Below are 13,874 nucleotides of genomic sequence, written 5' to 3'. Positions count from 1 at the left end.
GTCACAGATTAAGGCAAAGGTGCTGAGTTTTGTGTTTTTGCATTAGCCAGCCATTGACTGACGGTTTTATCATGAAGTGGGGAGTGTACCCTTGGGTAAGGTAGTTCCCTTCGGCCAGGGGTCACTCTTAGTGAGAGGCATAGTGGGAAGTCAGCACCATGATGTTCAACAACTGGGGGAATAGGTGCCTAAGCTCTGAAGAAGGGACGTGGGTGGAGCATAGTGTGGCCACTATAATGTCCACTACAGGATTAAAAAAGTGAAACCAGAAATGTAATTTCAGACATAAGGAAGAAATATCTGGTTAAGATTTTAAATGAGGAACTTGCAGGTAGCTGAAGTAATTAATTGCTGCTACCTAAATCTCAAGAATCTCTACGTCTTCCAAAAATCTGTAGAGATCAATAAGAAGCAAATTAAACCACATAAATCCCTCACCTTCAGCAGAACAAGAAGAAAGAGGACAATACAAACTTCAGGTGTAAGTAGAAAAGTAGCATCAGTTTTCAGTAGAGCTCTCTCCCAGGTTCTCACTGCAAGCCTTTGTAGACAGTTAGAAGGTTCTGGAAAACCTGGGCTGAAGAGACAAGAAGGGATTGTGTGCAAATCACCCTCAGAAAGAGAAAGTCTATGCTAAGTGTGAAAATACTGACAGAGAATCTAGGTGGATAAGAGCACTGAGTAAAGACGAAGGGACTTAACAGTGCATAGGTAGAAATTGTGGAAATGCAATGCCTCTCAGGAAGAGGAGGGTTAATGTTTATCCCTAGGGATGAAGGAGAGGCACCCTTTGGAATCTTGTTGGTGAAGGGAAAAATAAGCAAGGTGGCAAAATCCTGAGTACCACAAGATAAAAGAAAACCACAAAATTGAAGGAAATGTGCATAATTCCTTTCCATTGCCCCCCCACCAAGAGCCAAACTTTAAAGAAATTGCACTTCACCACTCTGACAGGAGAGGGTGATCTTGAACTAAAGATTACATGAACCAGCTCACATTGTCAACCTTGTCCAAGAAATGCAAATATGAAGTTGGTCCTCCTCTATATGAAACTGTTGTAAGAGCAAAATAGAATAAAAAATCAAAACATATCAGTTGATGGAAATTCTTCTCTGGAAAACAACCATAAAAGATAAAAAAAATTATAACACGAGACTCTAAAGTGAAATAACTATCTTAAAACAGACATTGGGATGTGAAAAATACCTTGAATCATAGATTCAAAAACTAATGTTAGAAATAGACCAAAAAACTAGGAAGAAATGAAATGAAAGTTTATTGGATTTGGGAAAGAAATAGAATAAAATATAGACTTTATTTTTTTTAGAAATACAGACTAAATTATATTATCAAAAGAGTAGATTAGAATGAAAGTGTAATATGAACCATTGAAGAAAGGCAGGAAAACAATGATGAGAATGTCAGTGATATGGAGAAACAAGTAAAAAGAGTCAGAGAGAAAGTGGATGAAATGGAAGAAAGGCAAAGAAGAGCTATCATATGAATAATTGGAGCTCCTTTGAAGAAGAAAAATAAAACCATGGAGCAGAACTTGTATTTAAAATCACAATCCAAGAGAACATTTTGTAAATAAAAGATAACCTAAGTCCTACATGGTGAAATTGTCCAGAATGGTGATTTCTAAGACATAGCATGATAAAATTATGTATAGTGTATATTCAGAGAGAGTCGTGGTGTGTGGGTGGAGGCACTATGAAAACAAATGGAGAAAAAATGAGAATGTGTATAAGTATTCTATTCTGTTCTTGCATCTTTTATATATAATCTTGAAATTTTATAAAAATAAAAGTCTATGGACAATATCTGAATGAAAGCAAAGGAAAAGCCAAGAACAGCAATGGTATATCAAAGAGCAGGGACATGCTGATAGACTATCCTGTTTCTGTTTCCTGAATCTCATCAGTGAGAGGCTTCTCTTAACAGTCCCAGAGGGTACATAGGAGTTGAGATATTGTGTTAAAGATATTTCTTGATGTGATGCTTTTATAATCTTCAGTTTACTATGAACTAAACTATTCTTAAAATGTTAGAAATTGATCTTGACTGTTGGTCCCAGTGCTCACAGTCTGCTTTCAGAGTATTACCATAAAGAAAAGTAGTTTTTGTCCTCTCAAAATTTGATAATATCTTGTTTGCACTTTTCACTGTCATATCCAGGTCTACCCTGTAAGAGGCATTTTTTAAGTTTATTTATTTATTTTGAGAGAGAGAGAGAGAGAGAGAATCCCAAGCAGGCTCTGCACTGTCAGCACACAGCCCAGTGTGGGACCAGAACCCATGAACTGTGAGATCATGATCTGAGCTGAAATCAAGAGTCAGATGCCTAACTGGCTGAGCCACCCAGACACCACTAAGATGCATTTTTTACTTTTTCAAATTGTTTCTAATTCTCATATTTTCTCATGGACTCCACCCATCTCTGGATATCTTCATCATTCTTTCAGCAATCTGAGAACCATTGGTTAATTTTTTCAACAGGAATTTATTGAGTTACTATTGTATGCCAGACACTGTTCTACACACTGGAAATAAAGAAGATAAAGTCCTTAGCCACAAGGAGGACAATTAATAAATACAGAGGCAGAGTCCCTCCCTCCTCTGTATTGGGGGAAACAGATAATAAACAAATGAATATATACTGTTACATCAGATAATGTTGTAAAGAAAAATAAAGTAGGCCAATATGGAGAGGAGTAAGTGGGGAGGATGGCAGAATCGACTGAACAACCTCTGACATTTGAGCAGAGGCCCACGTATGTCATGGAGGTCAGCCCTGAGGCAGAATATGCTTGACATGTGGGAGGAGCAGCAGGAAGGCCATTTTGGCTGAGGTAAAATGAGAAGGAGGAGAATAGTAGGACAGAAAGTTGGAGAAGCCTGGATTGTTGAGACTTGCAGACCTGTGAATCTGAATTTTGTTGAGTCTGTTGGGCAATTTTTGGAGGGATTTGAGAAGGGACTGATATTATCTGATAATTTTGGCTGCTGAGTAGAGAACAGAGAATACTGATGTGGACATAGTGGTAGGAAGACCATAGTAAGAAGCTGTCGGGGAATTGGGTAATGGTGACGAACTAGGAGAGTAGTGGTAGGCAAGGGGAGAAGTGGATGAATTGGGAATTTTACAGTCTTAACTGATAGGACTTGAATGTGGAAAGAGAAAGACAGTCAGAGATTATTCCTAGGTTTGAATTAATATTTGGGTGAATGTGGTACTGTTATTGAGGTGGGAAAGACTGGTGGATGAGGGGGTTGGAGAGAAAATCAGGATGTCTGTTTGGGCATGTTAGGTTTGAAATGCCTGTGGGGCATCCAAGTAGAGAGGTTGTGTCAACAGCTGGGTATATGAATGAAATTTTAGGGTAATGTCGGGGTAGGAAATATAAATGGGAGAATTAATGCACAGAAATCATTCAAAATATCAGACTGAATAAGATCAGTTACAGAGTGATTATTGATCGGGAGGAAATGAGATCTAAACATTGACTCCTGGGACCCTCCAATACTGAGCTATGAAATAGAGGAAGTGTCAGCAAGAGACTGGGGCAGAGAGACCAGTGAATAAAGAATACTAGGAGAATGTGATATCTTGGAAGCCAAGTAAAAAGTAGCACTAGATAATTTTAATTATTTGTTGGCTCATCTACATATATTTTCTAGGTAACTAATATTCATTGAGTACTCTATATGCTAAGTGGTTTTACATGGATTACCTTCCATGTAGTGATTTCTGCTTAATGACACACATTATTTTACTCCATTATTAAAATATGAAACATGACAATTTTACTCAGTATTAAAATAGATTAACAATAGTTTTTGTGAGCCAATTACAATTCTCTAAGAAAGTTCATTTTGTATTGATGGGAAATATCTCTGTATACATACTGCATCAACCAAGACTCAGAGGTTTCTTCCTTTTGAGACTGGTATGTCAAGTAGAATAATATCTCTTCATTTGGGGAAATACATTTTCCTAATTTGTGGAAAGGAGTTTGTGGATTTTGGCTACGTTTTTGAGATCTGAAAGAATGTGCTTATCCCCTTACTAGTAAATACCCAAGAGTTCTGTTATCCTAGTTTTTGGTGTACTGAAATTAATTTGAATTTAAGGACCATAGTTTCAAGATGCCTTCTCTTGATACCTTTCAAATCAGGGTAAATTATTTTTTTATACATTCCTATGATCGGGTACCTAATGTAATCTGCGAGAAAACAGAGTTTGTTGTTAAGCATGATTTGATCACAATTATGATTGAATTATAGATGATACCTCTGAGAGACATTGTTATGCTGTGCTTTCTTCCTTCCACTAACCTCTAGAAGTACTTCCCAAGGAATCATTTTTGCTTTTACTAATGTTCAATGTTTATTTTATGTTAACTTGCATTATTAGCTTTTTAGAAAGTTTTATTTTAAAGTACCAACATAGAAAAGCATATTCAGGGAGATTAATTAACTTGCCCAAGATGTGCTAGTAAGTTAGCAGCATTGCTAAGAGTTAAAGCATAAGAAAGTAGTTTTCCTATTGTTTGTACCACTTGATTATGTGTTAGTTCAGAAAGCTAATACTTTAAAACAATTGTTACTGAGGTTAAATCTTCGGTTCATAAACTTTTTTAAGTAAAAGCTTTGTGTGGGATCTTATAAATATAGATATTTTTAAGGTAAGTAAACAAAATATAGAGTTTAAAATGAAAGGAAATTGAGACAAAGCAATGTCATGTGCCTCTAGATATGATGCACTAAGAAGGACGTAGCATCACCTAGTAAGTGTCCCTGACAAAAATTCAGAATCTCCAGCTAATCACGAAGAATTATGAGACGAATACAAATTGTGGGATATTTTATGAAACAACTGGCTTGGACTTTTCAAAATGTCCATGTCATGAAAGATAAAGAAAGGCTAAGAAACTGTTCCAGATTTACAGGTGATTAAAGAGAAATGACAACTAGATACAATATGTGATTCTGGATCAGGGAAACTATCATTTACAGAAGATATTATTGTCACAATTGGTGAAATTGGAATCTGAATTGTACATTAGGTTGTGGCAGTGGATCAGATTTCCTGAATTTTATAATTGTACTGTGGTTATGTAAGAGGATGTACTTGTTTTTACCAAATAAAAGGTCAAGAAATGAGAATAAAAAGGTCATGGTGTGTGGAACTAACTCTTAAAGGGTGTAGGAAAGATATGTAAGATCTATGTAAAGAGAGAGAGAGGGTGGGAAAGGATGCAAATATGGCTGAGTTTGTGACTCTCATAAAACTGGTCAGAAGATATTATAGGAGTTCTTTGTATTATTTTTGCAGTTCTTCCCATATTTTGGAAGTGTTTCAAAACAACAAGTTAATGACTGAAATAATTAGCCAAGTAGGAAAATGATTTATTGTATTTAAGATGACACTTCAAACTTAAAGTATTATCTGGCATCTCTACTAGGAAGTGTGTTATTATAGCTGAGTTGTATTAGACTATAAATTCCTAACAAAAGTTCTGTTAGACTCTATAAATTCTTAATAAAAAAAGCAAGAGAGAACACATTTCTGGAATCTCCAAATGTGGAGACAGGATTTTCAGGCCTGGGAAAAATTCCTGTGGTATAGGATGAGACAGAGGTTGATGCCAGAGAGGAAATCCCAGACTACAGAAAGTACCTGGGGGGAAAAAAATAACTGTTAGTTTAAAGGACAACTCATGGGAGCCATAGCATTGTGGCCACATTACAATACTCAGTATATCATCATCTTGGCTTTTATAGTTAAATGATATGGATTATATTTTCCTATTTTAGTGAAACCTTATTCAATTGGAAGTCATTTGCAAAGCAAGATTTTTTAAAAACAGGAAGTAACTTTATAAGCATTGTTGCTAGATGAAGCAGTTCCTTTAAGTATGTGATAATAGTTTTCTTTTCTCATACCATGTCTGGAAAATTTTGTGCAATAGAACCGGGTCTTTTTTTTTTATCCTTCTGATCTACTTACAACTTACTAATTCTGCTCCAGCACAGTTGGGGTTGGACATTCAGGGAAATGTGTTTGGTAGCAGTTTGGCAGGTCAGACCCAGGGGAGCGGAGGAAGAGGTGTGTCCAGAAGGAAAGGGCTTTCAGTTCCTGGAGTTCCATTTCTTGCCGGCCTCAGGGGCACCTGACTTAAGGAGGGTGTGCATGCACAGTGTGCAGTATTCTTTTTTTTTTTTTTTTTTTAATCCTGTAGGTTTAGATGTCGGTAATTAGTGTTTGAGGTGATGGGGATGGCTGGCTAGACAAGTGGCAATCACAGAAGCTTTCCTCTTTGGGGTCCTGGGTAACAGCCCACCTCTGTGCCCCTGTGAGTTGTCGTCACGCTGGAGTTGGTTGGGGGTCTGAATGTAGCTCCCAGGCCGTGACTGCTCAACAACACAGTGGTTTTCAGTTGGCACGCTCAGCAGAAGTGGCTAGGCTCCGAAGCAACTTTTCATTTGTGTGCCCTAGAGGTGGCCTGCTCAGAAAATTATGCAGGTGTCCCCACATGGAGGCGCTGGGAGCCAGCACTGCCCTGGCCTGTGCTGTCATGAAATAGAAGATCCTAACCTTCAGAGCCATCAATCCAATACTCTTCATTGGCTATGCACTCACTTAAGAAAACAAATACTGTTTTCAAACAAATGTATTTGCTCCCAGCAGGCTATGTTGTTGAGTCAATTTGCTTTGCCTAATACCTATCATTTGCTCTCAGTGATTTAAAGTGCACAGGCATCATTCAGTGTAATTGATCTTTTGGGTGGAAGGATTATGTCAAGCAGTGCTGTTTTTTGTCACGTATACAAGTTAAAAGCAAATGCATATGCTGGCTGATAAGTCAGATATTTTCAATATACTTTTGAAAGTACATTTTACTTATTTATTTATTTATTTATTTATTTATTTATTTATTTATTTATTTATTATTTATTTATTTAAACTACATTCTATTTAAAAATTATACTTTTTTTTCTCTTTATGCTTATGGAAGGATGTACAATCCAAGGATTGATACTACTGTTAATCAAGATCACTTTTTGTGGCAGGGTGGGTGTATTTTGTTCTCCTAGAGAGTCATTAAATTTGGGAAGACATGTGAATACGACTCACATTCTTCTAACGAACATTACATGTTAGCTCTGAGCGGTGAGGGTAAGTCTCATCTCCACTGAACAGGGTACAGAATGTGATACAGTCTGGGGATGGTTTGGGTCTAACTCCTTATTTAGTGATCTGGCCAGTATCCTTCCATGTGTCTGTTTGTTGTTTGAATGGAACTGGGGTTCAAATTTCAATCTCCAACAGGGAGCAAGAAAGCCTTATCCATGGAATACGATGCAGGCCTAGTTAGGGCATCTAGGCCACCACCATCATTTCTTTTCACAGTTGTCTCCCCGTCCTTGAACTCACCACAGTTTGAAAATGCAGTATATCAGAAAAGTATCAAAAGACCAAACCAGAGCTGAACAGTTTCTTTTAATCTTCTGTCATTTTGCTTTTTTACAACTTCAAATTCTTGGGAGTTTCCATGGTCAAGCCCCAAAATGTGGGCCAGTCCCTAATCAGTAACCAGATAATCTCTTTTTTTGGCATATGTGTTATAATGTTAAAAATGGGAAATCACTAAAAAAGTCAAATGGAGAATTCCATTTGCTCTTAGGATTTCCTTTCTTTTGAGGCTTCAGGCTCGGAGCTAAAGTGCCTTTGGTTTCAGAGAATAAGAAACAGATAACCACAATGCCCTGAAATTACCTTTCTGCCCTAAAAGGGTTGGAGCTGCACTGGGTGAGTTACAGCCCTGTGGGCCCAACCCAGGGTAGGGAAGAGATAAGACGACGGGCTGGAAGAGGCACTTGGCATATATGTCTGTCTGGGGGCACCACTTTGCCTCAGGAGATTTGGGGAAGAGAGTAAGAGCAAACTAACTCTCCGCCTAGCGGCAAAGAACCAGCCTTTTTCTTCAGTTTAACTTTTGCTTTGTCTTGGCAGGGACTGTACACGATCCACCTTGAAATGCTTTTTCTGGCAGCATGTTGCTGTTAAAAAGAAAGGAAACTGAGATGAGAGGTGGAGCAGAAACATTTTTTAATATTGTGATATGGGTGGGAAAGGAAGAGAATATTTGCCGGCAGAATATCTGCCAGAAAATAGTTTCTTCCTTTATGAAATTAGATTAGTCTAACTGTGATCTTTACGGTCTCTTTCAGTTCAAAACTGTGATTCTTTGAAGATTAGTGTGTAACTCTCATTCACTCACTGAATGGTGTCTTTTTAAAGTGTGTTGCAAAAACGCTCCTGTGAGTCAATATCCATGAAGCATATCTCCTGGTTAATAGCTGTGATTCCTCTTTGTGAAGACAGCAGCTAGAATGCCTTGAAACCAGAAGCCTTTGTTCACTTCAGATTTTGAGTGGATCACAAAAAAAGCAAGGAAGCAAGCAAGAAAGGATTTCCCTGGGTGTGGGTGAGGCTGAGGACATATATATGGGGAGCTGGGAGTGAGGATGAACAGAAATGAGGTTTAGTACAAAGACCGTAACTGAAGAGGAAGTACCTGAGGTACAAGGCAGCTTTCATTGTAAAGACTCATTCACGTGTTCCTTCATCTTCTTTTAATTTCTCATCTGATTGAGTTCTTTCCAGGTCTCTATTAAGGATTTGTTTGCAGGGGAGTTCAGAGTACTCAGAAGTGTTAGCAAGGTTTACCTGTAGGGGGAAGGTACCACAGTTTCCATTTGTCATCTGAAAATCTCTTGCAGCGATTTCTGAACTTATGTTTTCCCGATACCATTCTGCCTATCCGTATTCTCCTTTGGATGGCCTTCTTCTTTGACCTGTCTTCCTTCAACTCTGCTTTCAGTGACGTCCCTTTACTTCACATACGTCTGTCTTATCTCCAGTGTGTATCTTGTTCCTCATACCTCCCTACTTCCTGTATGCTGTTCTCTTCTGCCTACTTCTTTCCGTGTGAACCATGTATTTCTAGTAAAGGAAATTTCTAGTATTTCTAGTATTTCATGTATTTCTAGTAAAGGAAATTTCTAGAAATTCTGTATTTCTAGTGCAGTCCTATTCACGGTTCTAGGTTTTCTCTTGTCCCTTTGTGTGTGTGCGTACCGTGTCCGATGAGCATGTTATCATAATGCCTTGAGATTCTTCCACTAATTTTTAAATAATAACAACGGCAACAGCAATGATGCCAGTGTCCCTGAACCTCTGGAGTTACTCATTGCTGGTTATGTTCCCCAGGAAGCAGGCCCTGAACTGGATATTAGCATGAAGGTTTACTAGCTTAATCGTAGGATCAACACCAGTGCAATGGAATGGGAAGAAGTAGGACTGGGCAAAGGGAGAAATTAGGTTGTGATGCAGACCTAGTGGGAAGCTCTGGAATGAGGGGAGAGGTCTGCTGTTGGGACGTCCTTCCAGAATTGTCTCCTATTGGAATGAGGGTGGGGGCTGAGCCTTTATGCCTGCATGGACTGCCCTGGAATGGGTGTGTGGCCTTGCTTGAGGTGGCACTCTTCAGACTAGTCAGTCCCCATAGAGGGCTGACATTTGAGGGCTGTCCTCCAAGTAGCTGAGGCAGTATACTGTCCTTCATCCCTGAAAGGGCATCTGGGCAAGACCATCACAGAGTCCACCATAGGTATCTCCCAGAAAAGTACCATGATTGGAAAATTTGTAGGTCAAGATTAAGATCTCATAGGAAATACAGATTAGGAAGAAAAATAAAAATGATTATGATCTTCTAGGAAATAGAGATTAGGGAGAAAAGTAAAAACATTAAAGCATTTAAATGTACAACAAAGGTCTCGATATGAAAAAAAAAAATTTCTAGAAGCTGCCTACTTCCAAATGCCCCAGAATCATAAGCATCAGAAACCTGTTCTGGGAAGCAAGTCTTTTCTGGAATCATCTTCTTCAGATATGAAGGAGGATTTCTGTGACATTCTGATTCTGAGGCTGGTTCTCCCATGGCTTTGCACTATGCTGACTACACCTCTGAGTTCTTTCTGGCATAATGTACAATGTCTTATACTCCCTGTACCTGCCCCCCTTGGCTTTAAGCTTTTATAAGTTTTAGAAAAAGTGCCTGTAACTGACCAGTTTTCTTTTAGTTATCAATAAAGCCTAAAAGGACTTTTTCCCCTTCTGGGCTTAATCCTCTTTATATATGTCGAGAAAGTTTCAAATAGATGATCTATGTGAGATCATGTTCCTTTTAAAAATCAAATGCATGTTTAAAAATAGGTAGAGAATAACTATGTGATATGTCTACTATATACTGAGTTTCTACCATATGCCAGGCCACACGTTGGCAAAAGATTACTATAAAGGGATACTTATTATTTATATTCAACATTTAATACACCTCTAGATCTTTTGCATACTTTTACTTTTAATCCATATTGGCCTCCAGCAATTAGGTATCATGATCACTATTTTGTCGAGGAAATAAGATTATAGAAGGGTAAATACTTTGCCTAAGATCATACAGCTTGTAGCTTACTGAGCCAAATTTTGAATTCAGGTTTCTTTTCTTCACTTCCTTAAAAATACCCTACAGCCCTACAGTTGATGTTCTTTCTGTTATTATTACACAACTTTCTATTTAGATGACTTCTTCATCTGCAGGGACTTTGTTTTCCACTTTTTCCAAGTTTCCCAAGAAAGTTTAGTACTAAACAGTAGGTGTTTACTAAAGAGTTTCGATTTCACTTGAAGGGATTTTACAGGTCACATCAAGAAAACTTTTTAAAATCGATAGTCATCCCGTCATGAATGGTTGGCTTGTCTCTGAAACAAAGTTTTAATCACAAGTCTTAAAAGTTTTACCACTTAAATTTCTCTTGAAGCTCGATGTTCCTCTTCACTTCTTGCAATAAATTCTGACTGATCTCCCTGACTCCATTTTTGGGCCTTCTTCCCCCCCTCCCCCAATCCAGTATGAGGATCCTTCTAAATCACATATACTATCTTTTTTACTAGCTCTCATCATCTCTGGAGAGTAACTCAGTTCCTTAAGTTGGTGCCCAAAGGTCTTCACAATCTGCACCAGACATCTCTAGCTCTGTCTCTTGCTGTTTCCCCAGTAATTCTAAACACTTTTATTCTCCTAGACACGTTTCTACATCTCATATATACTTTCATAACTCACTTATCATTAGGATGGATGTATGCAAGTGCCATGCCTTATATAAAATATGCATGCATTTGGAGGACAAAGGTTCTTAGAGATCCCAATATTCCAAATATATATTTGTGTCTTTCTTTTGTTCATTTCTGTAATTATTTTTTTAAGTCTTCTTTTCCTAGTAGACTTATAAAAGGCTCATGACTCTTAGATTTACTACTTGGATTATTCTATAATTATCATAATTCAGATTTATTGACTGAGAGAAGCAAGGTGGAGAGAAAAACTGTGAAAACAGATTCTATTTCTGGTTCTCTAAGCTTATTCGTACCGTGTATAATATACTATTATATACATACTAGGCTTTCAAAAATATCTATTGAGTGAAACGCATTTGATGAATGCATGCAAATTACATGTTTTATATAAATATGTAAGTATTTGAATGTCAAAAATATGTGTTAGACCATGACATTCCAAATATATGATTGTTTTCTTTTATTACTTATGAACTTCTAGTTTGGCTTTTCAAACTTCCGGTGAATGAGAGAGAACATGACAAATGCCAGTTCATGTTAAAATACTTCCTGAGATTTTATTTTAGCAGCTTTAATGATTAATGTTATGCTTTTTCAGTGCCCTCTGATGCACCATCTTAATAGAGTAATATGATTGAAATATTCACTTGCTAACTGTATAAGTTAATAAATTTCAGAAGGACTTAATGGGTATGATGCATGTATAATTTACATAGTACAGCAAGTCACGAAGTACCTGTGTAACTTCCTTTTGGTTCTCAATCAGATGTTAGTCACATAAAGTTATAATACATAAAATTATTTTTGTTAAACTTCATAATTAATTGACTTAGTAGAGGCAGAAGACCCACATTCTGTGTTTGTCTGTGTTTCTGTGGGATTTGTCAGAAACAAAGGCATGATCTGTAGGTTTTCAGGGTTTTGATTTCCTAAAGGTGTCAGCTAAAAAGTGACTCTGAAGGTCTCTGGAGTTACCTAGGAGTGATATGAATGACTCCTGGCACCCAGGATGACTACTAATATTACCATATTGAGTTAATAGGACAGAATCAATACCGAAGGATGCCCTCACAAATAACGAGAATGACTAAAGAGGACTACGTTGTCCACACCTCTTCTCTACTCCAACCATTTCCTCTAATTATAAATATAGTTTGAACCTCAGAGTCTGATGCCTCAGTGTTAATACACTGGCTTCCCCAGTTCTCTCAATATCTGTTGAAGAGAGTCCACCAGGGATCTACAATAAAGTGCATTATTGGCACCCAAACATAAATTTATAGAATGTTTGCATATAAAAGGACTGTTGAAATCATCTAAACAATATATGAACTTCAAATCTTCATATAACACCTATTACAAGTGGTCATCTAGGATCTCCTTGACCACCTGAGTGACCAAGATTTTGTTGCTGCAGAAGGCAAGTCTTTCTTCTTTCCAAGAACTCCAGTTATTAGTTCTCATATGTTAGATTATCCTGAATATACCTCCCTCTAACTTCCAATAAGCAGTCCTTCTTTGTTACCTGGAGCCACATTGAAATTGAACACGGCTTCCACATGTCAGTTCTCTCTGCGTTTGAAAATGGCCAGGGTGTTTCCTGAGCATCTCCTCCTCTCTGTGTCATCACCTGCAGTTTCTTTAACTATTTCTCTTATGATTCAATTATCACTGGTCACTGGCCTGACCAGCGTAGAGGCAAGGACAGTTATTTTCTCATTCATTCTGAACACTTTACTTTTGTAATGCAGTCTAGGTGAAATGGGTATTTTGGGTAATAGTGACACAGAATAGATTCCCATGGAACTTGAACACAACTCAAGTTTGAATTTGTGCTCTGACACATCACATTTTTTTTTCATCATATGCTTCAGTTGGCTTTATTTACATCTATGTACAGGGCATTTTATATTTTGATTTTAGCATATGTTTTCAACCTGTTGATGTAGTTTGGGGATTTGATGGAATCATTCATTATATTAGCTATCCTTTCTTGTTTCATGCTACCTTTACATTTAAGAAACGTGCTATCTCTGACTTCAGCAATCACCAACAAAAATACTTACCTGGTCGAGGCAACAGTAGAGCGGCAAGGAACTAGAGACCCTTCTGTACTTTAACAATGATTAATTTACTCGTACTCTTTGGTTACAATCATTTAACTATAATCATACCTATTATTAAATGTATGTATCTACGGTGTGATGAATCAGAAGAGTGGTTGCTCTTGATGGTGGTGGGGGAATGTAGAGGAGATGAAGCAGAGAAAGGCACAAAGGAGCTTCTGGGGGTAAATGGGAATGTTTGGTATCTGAATGACATGTGGCTTAGATAGGTGTATGCTCTTCTTCAGCAGAACTGCGGAAACCTTTCATTTAAGATCTGTGCATTTCATTGTCTTTAAATTGTATCTCGCTTGTAAAACAGTGTGTAAATTCAATTATTGCTTGGATTACCAATTATTAACAATTAAAGTCAGTTTTGCAAATTAAAATCTTGAGGTTTGGAATATCAAAATGGCTTTGTCAGTATTTGACAGTGATGAAATCCAAAGTAGGATGTAGAACTCAACCACTGTTTTGTATGAATTGCCTTTTAAATTCATCCTTTGAATAACACTTCTTTAGGGTGTGGGTGGGATGGGAAATAATTTTCTTTTGAGCAGTCG

At 37.6% G+C, this 13,874-nt stretch overlaps 1 protein-coding gene across 4 annotated transcripts in view; it reads left to right on the top strand.

Annotated features, from left to right (window-relative positions):
* The window catches only part of ITPR2 (inositol 1,4,5-trisphosphate receptor type 2), a 489,660-nt gene that overhangs the window by 162,621 nt on the left and 313,165 nt on the right, over nt 1-13,874 (top strand). The window lies entirely within an intron of this gene.

The sequence above is a fragment of the Panthera onca genome, chromosome B4 (assembly GCF_046562875.1).
Source record: "Panthera onca isolate mPanOnc1 chromosome B4, mPanOnc1 haplotype 2, whole genome shotgun sequence".
Lineage (NCBI taxonomy): Eukaryota > Metazoa > Chordata > Mammalia > Carnivora > Felidae > Panthera > Panthera onca.
Note: the sequence above shows the minus strand (reverse complement) of the source record. Positions and strands in the feature narration are given on the sequence as shown.